Source organism: Mobula birostris, chromosome 3 (assembly GCF_030028105.1).
Source record: "Mobula birostris isolate sMobBir1 chromosome 3, sMobBir1.hap1, whole genome shotgun sequence".
Classification (NCBI taxonomy): domain Eukaryota; kingdom Metazoa; phylum Chordata; class Chondrichthyes; order Myliobatiformes; family Myliobatidae; genus Mobula; species Mobula birostris.
This window is the reverse complement of record NC_092372.1, coordinates 170,398,238-170,411,067: the sequence shown is the minus strand read 5'-3', so window position 1 is coordinate 170,411,067 and position 12,830 is coordinate 170,398,238. Positions and strand designations below refer to the sequence as shown.

Here is a 12,830-nt window from a genome sequence, read left to right as displayed (position 1 = left end):
GTCCAAAATGCCTGTTAAGGTGCTATACTGCTCTATGTCATAATATTTAGGTGAAGAATGTGGCCTGAATTATGAGTCTAATACGGTCCTTGTTGTATCTCTTATTTATTAAGGTATTCTGATACCACTGAGGATCATGAGCAGGTCAAGTCTCATTTCTATAGTGGAGGTGGAACAGATATAGCTTCATCATTTACACAACCCAGGAGCCTAACACAGTCTTCAATGTCCTCTAGAGAGAACTAAAAATCATCTGACCCAAGATCTTTCAGATACTAAATGGAGACATGCTGCTCTGTGGAATTGACCCTCTTTGCACTTACTTTATGGTAGTGAACAAAAAAGCAATATGAAGTCCATTTTCTCTGTTGTTTTCCCTAACCAGATTTGGAAGTTTTTGTGAGGAGTGATGGATCAGTAACATTAACAACCCACTGTTAAGACCACAGCCTTAAATGTTTATCTGTTGTTCCATCTTAAGGCCAGCAATATGTTAATTGCTTTTGTAGAGTACTCTTAACGAAAATGTGCATAGGGTTGCTGAGATGATGTTTGTTGATGGAGAATGACTAAATTTCAACATTTTATTTGCATGACATTGAAATTTGCAGTTGATGGATAACTTCAGGTTTGCTATTAATACTTAGCTGTTCTCCTGGCTTGAGCAATTAGGATTACTTTTATAAATAGGTAAACTCTGGGAACCAATGTGTATCTAAAGCCACATAAACTGCAACAGCTCACCATTCCAATTATAGCAACACACACAAAATGCTGGAGGAACTCAGGAGGACAGGCAGCATCTATGGAAAAGAGTAAACAGTCGATGTTTCGGGCCAAGACCCTTCAGCAGGACTGAAGAAAAAAAGATGAGTTAAAAGGTGGGGAGAGGGGAGGGAGAAATAGGTGAAACTGGGAGGAGAAGGGGTGAAGTAATGAGATGGGAAGTTGATTGGTGAAAGAGATACAGGCATAGAGAAGGGGGAATCTAATAGGAGAGGGCAGAAGGCCATGGAAAAAAGAAAAGGGATGAGGATCCTTTCTTTCTTTCATGACTTCTGTCCTCTCCTATTAGATTCCCCTCTTTCTTTCTTCCTTGGAGATAGTGAAGCCTCCACATTACATCATTGATTTCATATTCTAGCCCTCTCAAAAAGAATGCTAAAAGTATTTGACTTCTTCACCAGCGACTCAACCTGAAAATTAACTTTTAGGGAATCCTGCACGAAGACTCCCAAGTCCTTTTGCAACTCAGATATTTGAATTTTCTCTCCATTTTGAAAATAGTCTACACTTTTAATTCTTCAACCTAAGTGCACAGCCAAACAATTTCCAACACTGTATTCCATCTGCCACTTCATTGTCTATTCTCCTAATCTGTCTAGGTTGTACTACAGCCTCCCTACTTCCTCAAAACTATATGCCCTTCCACGTATTTTCATATCATCTGCAAACTTGATCACAAAACCATCAATTGCATCATACAAATCATTGACATATAAGTAAGAAGAAACAGTACTAACACACAGAGCCCTGTGAAAAACCACTAGTCACCGGCAGTCAAACAGAAAATGCTCCCCACATTCCCACTCTTTGCCTCCTGTCAATCAGCCAATGCTCTATTCATGCTAGTATCTTTCCTATAATACCATGGGGTCTTAGCTTGTTAAGCTGCCTCATGTGTGACTCCTTGTCAAAGACCTTCTGAAAATCCAAGTCACAATGTTCTCTGATTCTCCTTTGTCTATCCTGCTTGATATTTCTTCAAAGAATTCCAATAGATTTGTCAGACAAGTTTTTCCCTTAAGGAATCCAAGCTGACTTCAGTTTACTTTATCATATGCCTCAAGTACCCTGAAACCACATCCTTAACAGTCGACTCTGACATCTGCCCAACCACTGAGATCAGACTAATTGGCCCGTGGTTTTCTTTCTTCTGCCTCTCACTCTTCTTGAAGAATGGAGTGACATTTTCAATTTGTCAGACCTCCAGAACCATGCCAGAATCTATTAATTCTTGAAAAATCATTACCTCTTCAAGGATCCTAGGGTGTGAAACATCTGGTCCAGGTGGTTTATCTACATTCAGGCCTTTCAGTTCCCAAGCACATTCTCCCTAATAATGGCAAATTCACGCATTTCTGCTCCCTAACACTCTTGGACTTCTGACATACATTTAGTGTCTTCCACAGTGTGACGGGATCCTGAATTATCCCCATGAACTGTGCTTTTAAAAAGAGAGAGAGAGAGTTGTTCAACACAGACATCTTGTTATTAAGAGAGAGAGGCAAAGACTGCTTGAGATGATGCTATGGTTTCTCTGCAGCGTGTTTACACTTCTGCAAGAATATTACCAGCTTCTATGTTCCTACAGAGAGAGAAGGGAGGAGCTACTTGATGGACAGCTGGTGTTCAGCACAACAGTATTTAAACCAGCATAATTCATTATTTCAGAGGACACACAGATGCACAAGGGGGTGGTGAAGATACCTCTATCCTGTCCAGGTGCCGACGAGTGTGGGACTGAGGATCGATTCTGAGGAATTGATCTGTGATTATTAGTGTGTGAAAGAGCGACCCTGTGGAGTCTAATAGTGTGTCTAACCCTCGCCTGGGTTGGTAGACCATCACTCGAAGACGGTGCTCTTAAGTTGATCAAGTTTGGCTAACTTAGAAGTTTCGGAGGACAACGGGGAGATCGACGGCATCAGCTCACCTGAAGACTCAAACCTGTCTCTCTCCCAATCACTGCTCAATTCAATGCCACGAACTGAACTGAACTTTGCTTATCACCGTAAGACTGTAACCATTTACCCCTAGGCTTGAAGAAGCTTGGTTTCTATATTTCCACACACACACACACACACACACACACACACACACACACACACACACACACACACATATATATAATCATTGCTAACCTATTTGATTTATCTGATTTTATATACTGTATTGCATAGTTACTAATAAATACCAATAGTTAATAGCAATACCAGACTCCAAAGTGTTTTCTATTTCTGCTGGTTCTTTAACCCATCATGAGGTACATGATAACAGATATAAAATACTTCTTCAGTTTGTCCACCATTTTCTTGTCCCCCATTTCTACCTATCCAGCATCATTTTCCATCATTTCCGATATTTACTCTGACTTTTCATTCACTCTTTGTATATCTGAAGAAATTTTAGTATCCTCTTTTTGGCCAGCTTACCATTGTATTTCTCCAACTTCCACTAATGCCCCACCTCCCCCTCGTACCCCAACCGTTATTTATACACACACATTCTTTCTCTCACTCTGCTTTTTCTCCCTCTGTCCCTCTGACTATACCCCTTGCCCATCCTTTGGGTTTTCCCACCCCTCCCCCTTTTCCTTCTCCCTGGGCCTCCTGTCCCATGATCCTCTCATATCCCTTTTGCCAACCACCTGTCCAGCTCTTGGCTCCATCCCTCCCCCTCCTGTCTTCTCCTATCATTTTGGATCTCCCCCTCCCCCTCCTACTTTCAAACCTCTTACTAGCTTTTCCTTCAGTTAGTCCTGACAAAGGGTCTCGGCCTGAAACGTCGACTGTACCTCTTCCTAAAGATGCTGCCTGGCCTGCTGCATTCACCAGCAACTTTGATGTGTGTTGCTTGAATTTCCAGCATCTGCAGAATTCCTCGTGTTACCATTGCATTCTATCTTTTCCCTCTTAATGACTTCTTTAGTTGCCTTCTGTTGGTTTTTAAAAGCTTCCTAATCCTCTAACTTCCCACTAATTTTTGCTCTATTATATGCCTTCTCTTTGGCTTTTATGTTGGCTTTGAATTCCCTTGTCAACCACGGATTTGTTATCTTGCCTTTGGAATACTTCTTCTTTGGGACGTATCTATCCTGTGCCTTTTGAATTTTTCCCAGAAACTCCAGCCTTTGCTGCTCTGCCCCTTCCAAACAGCTTTGGCCAGCTCCTCTCTCATGTCCCTGCAATTTCCTTTACTCTACTGTCATAATGATATATCTGACTTTAGATTATCTCTCTCAATTTACAGGGTGAATTCTATCATATTATGATCACTGGCCTCTAATGGTTCCTTTACCTTAAGTTTTCTAATCAGTTCCAGATCACTGTACAACAATCAGTCCAGAATAGCTGACCCCTAGCAGGCTCAACCATGAGCTGCTCTAAAATACATCTTGTAAGCATTCTACAAATTCCCCCTCTTGGGATCCAGCAGCATCCTAATTTTCTCAACCTACCTGCATATTGAAATCCCCCATAACTATCACAACGTTGCCCTTTTTAGTAGTCTCACTACACACTGCATTTGTTTTGTAAGTCAACTACCCTATCACTCCGGTTTCCATCCTCCTACCAAATTAGTTTAAACACTCTCAAACAGTTCTGGCAAACCTGCCCGCAAGGGTATTGGTCTTCCTCGGGTTCAGGTTTAACCTGTCCCTTTTGCACAGGTCATACCTTCCCCAGAAGAGATCCCAGTGATCCAGAAATCTGAACTCCTGCTCTTGCATCGGTTCCTCAGCCATGCATTTATCTGCCAAACGCATCTATTCTTACCCTCACTGGTGCATGGCACAGTTAGCAACCCAGTGGTTGCTACCCTGGGAGTCTGCTTGTCATCTTTCTACATAGCTCCCTAAAATCTCTCTTCAGGACCTCCTTGCCCTTCCTACCTTTGTCATTGATGCCAATATGTACTAAGACTTCTGGCTGCTCACACTCCCCCTTTAGAATGCTGTTGTGGTCCCAATCCAAGTCATCCCTGACATTAGCACTTTGGAGGCAACATACCATAAGACCATAAGACATAGGAGCAGAATTAGGCCATTCAGCCCATTGCGTCTGCTCTGCCATTCCATCATGGCTGATCCCGGATCCCACTCAATCCCATAGACCTGCCTTCTCGCTATATCCTTTGATGCCCTGACTGATCAGAAAACAATCAACATCCGCTTTAAGTATACCCATGGACTTGGCCTCCATCACAGTCTGTGGCAGAGCAATCCACAGAGTCACTAATCTCTGGCTTAAAAAAAATCCTCCTTATCTCTGTTTTAAAGGGTTGCCCCTCAGTTTTGAGGCTGTGCCCTCTAGTTCTGGATACCCCCACCAAAGGAAACATTCTCTCCACATCTACCCCTATCTTGTCCTTTCAACATTTGGTAGTTTTCAATGAGATCCTCCCGCATTCTTCTAAATTTCAGTGAGTACAGGCCCAAAGTTGCCAAATGCTCCTCATATGTTAACCTCTTCATTACGAGAATCATCCTCGTGAACCTCCTCTGGACTCTCTCCAATGACAACACATCCTTTCTGAGATATGGAGCCTAAAACTGTTGACAATACTCCAAGTGTGGCCTGACTAGTGTCTTATAAAGGCTCAGTGTTATCTCCTTGCTTTTATATTCTATTCCCCTTGAAATAAATGCTAAAATTGCATTTGCCTTCTTTAGCACAGACTCAACCTGTAGAGTAACCTTCTGGGAGTCTTCCACAAGGACTCCTAAGTCCTTCTGCACCTCTGATGTTTGAACCTTTTCCCCATTTAGATAATAGTCCACACTATTGTTCCTTTAACCAAAATGCGTTATTATACAGTTCTCAATACTGTATTCCATCTGCCACTTTTTTGCCCACTCTTCCCATTTGTCTAAGTCCTGCTACAATCGCATTGCTTCCTCAGCACTACCCCACCCCTCCACTTATCTTCGTATCATCCGCAAACCTTGCCACAAAGCCATCAATTCCATTATCTAAATCATTAACAAACAATGTGAAAAGCAGTGGTTCCAATAGTGATCCCGAGGAACACCACTTGTCACCAGTAGCCAACCAGAAAGGGCCCCTTTTATTCCCACTTCCTGCTTCCTGCCTGTCAACCATTCTGCTACCCATGCCAGTATCTTTCCTGTAACGTTAAGCAGCCTCCAGGCATCTCTATCATGCCCACAGAATCTCATCTCTATTCTTCTAACTGTGGACTCTCCTATCACTACTGCAGTCCTCTTCACCTCTCTACCTCTCTTTTCTCCTGAGCCACGGCACCAGACTCATTGCCAGAGAGCCGGTCACTGCGGTTCCCTCCTGTTAGGTTGCTCCCCTCAATAGTAATCAATACGGTATACTTTTATTGAAGAGAGTGGTCACAGGTGTACTGTGTACTGACTGCCCATTTTCCTTCGCACAGTTACCTGCCTCCCTGTAGCACCTATCTGTCATTTCCTCAGATGAGCTGAAGGTCATTGAGCTCCAGTTCCTTAACACGTTTCTGAGGAGCAGCAGCTCAGTGTACCTGGTGCTGATGTGGTTATCTGAGAGGCTATAGGCCTCCCAGAATTCCTATCTCTTACACAAAGAACATAACACTGTCTCTGGAGTCATTCTCACTGCTCTAACTTTGCCCTAACAGACAAGGAATGAAGAATCAAGAATGATCTCGCCTAAGCCTGATGAGCCGAAGACAAAGCCTCCCCACTCTAACACTGGCCCATTCCAACAATGGTCATTGTGCTTTCCCCTGCATTATTTTTATTCCCCCTTGCTAATGAATCCCATTCACTGATTGCCCACAGTTTAAACTCAGAAAACTGCAGCAAAGCTCTGCTTCTTAATCTTCAATTGTGGACCTGTGTGAAGTTGCCTCCTGTCATGCTCACGTTCACTGATGGGCCGCAGTTCAAACTCCGAAAACAGGCACAAAGTGTTGCTTTTTTGATCATGAATTGCAGTCCTGTGGGAAGTCACCTCTTGTTCTCACACTCCGGTTCACTGATTGGCCGCAGGTCAAACTCCCAAGTATTCCCTTGGTCCCTCTCTTCCCTTCCAGCCAAACCCAACAGGCCACTATCATTCCCTCTGACTTCACAGTTGAGATTAGTGTGCAGAAACACCATCTAAAACCTTCTGTTGGTGCTTTTCTTGATGATAACCGGAAGGAAACAATCTGGCCTATCACATCTACACTAGCTCAATACAAGAGCAATCCATCTGGAGCTGCTCATCTAATCCCATGACAAATTGTTTCTCTGTGAGTGTGTAACATAAGAGTATAACAATGAGGAAGAAATGATAAGCATGTAATTTGGTGTATCGTGTCCATTCCTGGACACAACAATTTAAAATAGATGTAAATAGGGTAAGAGAAGGTGCAGAAGACATTTAAGCTGATAATTCCAGTGATGAGGCACTTTGCTACTTGTATAGGATGGAGAGGCTGGGAGTGTTATCCTGGGATCAGAGAAGGTTATGATGAAATCTGACAGAATTAATTAAAATTCTGCAGGGTAGGTAGAGTGAAATTGTTCCAATTGGAAAAAAAAGGTGAAGGGGAAATGGAATGTTTGGTAAAAGAATCAAAGTGACGAGGAAATACCCTTTATACAGCAAGTAGTTAGGGTCTGGCATGTACTCCCAGCATAGTACTGGAGGCAGATGCAATTGCAGTGTTCAAATTGAAGTTGGATAGGTGTTTGAAAGAAACAAATTGAAAGAGGAAGGGAGTACAACCAGTTGAATTGTTCTTTTGCATTGAATTACTTACAGGTTCAATGGGCCAAATGGCCTGTGCTTTAACCACTCTGTGATCCTGTCGTACTTTCGAGGCACATGAGTCATGGTGAATCCATGGGAAAGAAGAACCTTTGGAGGTAGCCTCTGTATCCCTTTAAGAACTACTGATACAGTCATGCTCAGCAAGGCAGGATTAGTATTAAGACCCACATTTGCAAATACAGGTTGCCTGTTGTCTGTTTTAGACATGTTTTCCGGATGACCGACCTTCATCAGTATATGCAACTATATTGACTGAAGTTTTGTTTAAATAATGCAGACAGATCAGGTTACCTTACAAGATCATTCCATATCCTAGGGCTTTTTTCAGAAAAGAAGTTGCCACAAATAATATTTCAATTAAAGTCTGTGTACTGACTTATGTCTCAATGTATCAAATATTTTCTTTGCTAGCACATTGCAAGTTGAATTTACTTAGACTTCAGGCTGGCATATCTTGCCCCTGTATTATAAGCTTCAAGTAGAGTACTGGTATAATTGAAGAAAGAAAAAGCTATTTAGACAGAATAATCTTAAACAGCCTTTTAGGCAGTGATGAGAGCAGCATGATGGTTTGATAGGTGGTGTCCTCTTTCCATTTTCATTGTTCCCCCTATGAAAATACTCAGATTTCTTAGGTGCTCTTTCTTCATTTTAATTGCTGATGGGGTAGAGTTTGTTCCATTGGTTCAGGATGTTCCATTCATAATAAGCCTGGAGAACACCTTTGAATCATTTCCCCTGTCGACCTGCTAATTTTTCACTGCAGTATAGCTTGGGGTATGGAGTTCCTGCATCACAAGTCTGACTGAGTTCAGTGCAGTGTCAGGACACTGACTGTGATTAGATCATTAGTACTAGATTCCCAAAAGAACAAAATTCCTTCAAACATTGGATCAAACTCCAGGGTACTTCCTTAAAGTGATCATGGAATTTTCTTCCTGAGACAATCAGGGATAACATGAGACCTTCCAAAAGTAATATAAAATATTCATTTATCATTATGAAAACCTTTTGTATTACGTAACATATTTATTTCTCATTACTAATATTTCTCAAGTACCCTATTCATTTTGAAATCAGCAATTTCACATTTTCTTTATTTTTCTAAGTTATCAACTTCGATGTGCACTACAGTGCTGGAATCTGATGGGCTGTATAGAGTTAATGTTAACTCGTTGATGTGACAAGGACTTTGTGTCCTGTAAATTTGGACTCAGTCTGCCTTCATAATGTAAAGATTAGCAGGAGGCCACACGGCAGGCTGCTGTTTCTCTTAAAGATAGTCAAAGCTGTCATTAGCAATTTGTGTAACTTTGATAGTGTGGAAGGTTGGCTGTGAGTTGGCTCTCACCGCAATATCTCCTACAATCAACCCCAGTGAAAGCAAAACTGGAGCAAAAACATCGAATTCACAGTAAAAGTAAATCAACATATTTCTAAATGAAACCATCAGTCTTTCATTTGGATTTTTGCATAGTATCAAAAAACTGCAAGGAAATACAGAGTACTAGAGCTTTCTGGATATTCTTCTGCAGTGCAGAGCCGCTGCACATAAGCCCCAATGCTTCAAAGTCACTGCATGCACTGCCAGGGGGTAGGGAGATTTTAGAAATAATCAAGCTGCGTGACAAAGAATAGCAACGCATTCACAGATGGCAGAAATAAAGCATTAGAACTACTGTCTGCTCTGGCCTCTAGATGACTTGTTTATCTGAAGTTGTCAATCTTTGATCAATAAGGCATTTGAAAAGACCGTGGCAAGTTGAAATTGTTCCTGTCAAAGATTACTAAGCATTGCTGAAGTGGAAGCGATCATGACGTTTACAGCAATTTCCATTTATTCTTAAAACAAGAGAAATTGAAGTATATAATACGTTGTTCAGGGGCTTAAAATAATTACTACCACCAAATTACTTTTACTAATTATCAAATATGATTTTTTAATGTAAGTGAAATTTAGAAAAAAGATCTGATTCCTTTGAATTTTTATGGCCTCTCTGATATTTTGTACATTGGAAATGTCAGTTCTAGATGGTAAAACAGGGACAGACATCTGCAGAATGGAAAACACTGTTTGCATCCAAATCGGAGGGAAACTTCCTCTCCTGCACCCTTAGGTGGCCACTGCAAACTGTTTATGAACTTAATAGACTAGTTGCAAACTTCCATGTCTGATTGAGAAACCCTCCATTTTTCAAATTACAGTCAATATTCTGTGTCCAGGTGAATAATTTGTGTTAAGTTTTGTAACTCCAGAAATTAATCAAAAGAAAAAACATGGGGAAAATGGGATGAATATGTGTTCTACTTTCATTATTAATTCCATTAAAACATGCAGATATTACGTGGTGGTGTAACGACATATGCCATTCATGTACATATAACCCATAATGAAATATGCAAACAACAAAGAATGCTTAATCAAACAATATATTTACAATATTACTGAAGTACTACTGAAATATTAAATACACAACACTCCTCTCTGCTTTGCAATAAACACCAACTCAATAAAGACTGCATAACAGCTTATGTATGTACATATATACCGTACACTGTATAATACAACTACTACATAGACATCCACAGCCTAGTAAATGTTAAATTGTCTCATTCAGGCCTAAAGATTTAATTGTTGTGCAGAATTTCTAACTTTCCTGGGATAACATAGTTCCTGACAGGGGGATCAGGGGTGGGTGAGGGTCACTCTGGTTGGCAGGTGAGACTTGAGGCTGTGAAACAATCTCAGGTTCGGCGCCTCCTCCACAGTGCTTGTAGGAGTTGAATCTGGGACTACAGGAAGTGGTCCTGACAGCTCTGAGCTCCTTTCTTCTGGACGTGTTGGCATCCAGAACAGTGCATAGCAGCATGCCCGGTATGCTGATCTGTCCCAGGCCACCAGACAAAGCTTTGAGCCAATACTGTCATTTTGACCGCGCCCAGATGACCGGCATGTAGCTCCTCCAACACTTTAGCTCTCAGCTTGGATGGTACAACAACTCTCAATCCCCACATAAGACACCCCCTGACAAGGACAAGCTCATTCTGGTTGCATAAAAGTAGAGAAACTGTAAGTTCTGCTGCACATTCCAGCCATTTTGAGTGGCCATATAGACCTGAGAGAGTGTGGGGTCTTTTCTGGTTTCCCTTTGGATCATCTCTGCCATAAAAGGGAGACTTTTGATTGCATTGGGGAGAATACATCAAGGGGAGTGTCTTCTTTCGTAAATTTTCCAAAGGTAAACAGGACAATCCATCAGCATTTCCATGATTAGTCGTCCTCTTAAATTCAATCTTGTACTTGTGTCCTCCAAGAAGCAGAGCCCATCTTGCATTTGTGCTGTTAGTGGAACACCCTTCTCTGGATTAAAATTAGCCACCAGTGGCTGACGATCAGTAACAGAATGTTTTACACACCACACCAGAAACAAGACCTCTCTGTCAACCTGTGTGTATATTTCCTCTGCACTGGTAGGGGAATGTGATGCATTCACTTCCATCACTCATTGGATGTGACATGACTGCACTTATACCACAAGGATAGGCATCACAGGGAAGCTTCACTGGGCGATGTGGATCATGATGTGAGAGTTCAGTGTCTGACATCACCATATTCTTTACTTGTTGGAAAGACACCTCACACTGCTTTGTCTATTGCCATTTCTTCTCGATCTGTAGTAATGAGTTCATGGGGTGGAGTACAGTAGCCTGGCTTGGCAGGAACTTGTTATTGTAATTGACAAATCCTAAAAAGGACCACATTGTACCATATCGTTTGGCGTCGGGGCACCCACCACTGCTTGAATTTTCTCAGCACACTTGTGTAATCCTTGTGCATCATTGCTGCTGCTTGATTTAAAGAATTCACACTTGCTTCATCATGCTCTGAGCACATGGTCTTCAAATCTTTTTAACACAGTCATAAAACATTCCTCATCACCCTCACCAGTAACAATGATGTCACCCAGGTAACACTGAGCGCATGAACAGCTTTGCAGCTCCGTCCTGGTCCATAGCTTTTGACCGGAGTGCAGATGCAGACGCTAATGCAAAAATAAGCCTATTACAGCGATAAGGCACTTTGTGAGTGTTTAGTCTCCTCATCTAAGAAAGGATGTGCTTACATTGGAGAGGGTCCAAAGGAGGTTCACAAAAATGATTCCAGGGTTGAAGGGCTTGTCCTATGAGGAGCATTTGATGGTTCTGCATGTGTACTCACTGGAATTCAGAAGAATGAGGGTAGATCTTATTGAAACCTCGAATGTTGAAAGACCTTGATATAGGGCCAGTTTAAGATGCGTTACCTACTGGTTTGAATGACAGCTTTCTGGTGGCCGATGAAACAAAGAAGCAACTAAATACCTCATTATTCACCCTTTTTCTGATGTACAATTGTTGCAAACAGTGCACTGTGGCTTCTTTGTTGGATTTGAGAGGAATTGTATGTACAATCTGGCAGTTTTGCGGTGTGACTGGAGTCTCGTTGGGGCAGAACGGTTGTGGCATGTCTGGGCTGGAGTCGCTGGAGCAGAATTAGAGGCTATTTGATGCAGCAGAGCTGAGACGTGGAAAGAATCGAGGTTTGATCAGTTTACGTGCTGAACCAAATGGGAAAGGGTCAGTTGCTGGCCTTTTCCAGGCACCCAATCCCAAGTGCAAGGAATGACCTGAGGTTTGAACAACTTGAGCACTGAGCTGGATTAAAATAGTAGGGGTGTCGGGGTCGGTGGTGAGAAATGGGCCAGTTCAGCTTGTTGATCTGCAGGGTTTGCTAGACTGGGGCCTTCTGAATCTGAGTCGGCTGCAGTGATGTCTGGTGTTGTGAGCTTCTGTTCTGAATGTTATTTGCTTGCTTTGTTTGCACAACTTGTTTTCTTTCTTCTCCCTCTCTGCACATTGCATGTTTGACAGTCTTTTTTGGTTTTTAATGGGTTCTGTGGGGTTCTTTATTTTATGACTGCCTGTAAGGAAATGAATCCCAAGGTTGTATAAAGTATACTTACTTCAATAATAAATGTGCTGTGGACTGTGGACTGTGAACTTGGAGAGGATACTTCCTAACGTGGGGTGTCCTGGACCAGAGGGCACAGACTCAGTATAGAGGGATGTCCATTTGTAATGGAAATGAGGAGGAATTTCTTCAGTCAGAGAATGGTGAATCTGGGGAACTTGTTGCCACAGGCTGCTGTGGAGGTTAAGTCATTGAGTATATTTTTAAGATAGAAGTTGATAGATTTTTGATTTGTCCAGGCATGAAGGGTTAAGGGGTGAAGACAG

The 12,830-nt window shown here is 41.9% G+C and overlaps 1 protein-coding gene across 1 annotated transcript in view; it reads right to left on the bottom strand.

The window, feature by feature from the left end:
- Positions 1-12,830, bottom strand: part of kcnh8 (potassium voltage-gated channel, subfamily H (eag-related), member 8) — a 450,065-nt gene that overhangs the window by 133,839 nt on the left and 303,396 nt on the right. The gene's annotated exons all lie outside the window — the stretch shown is intronic.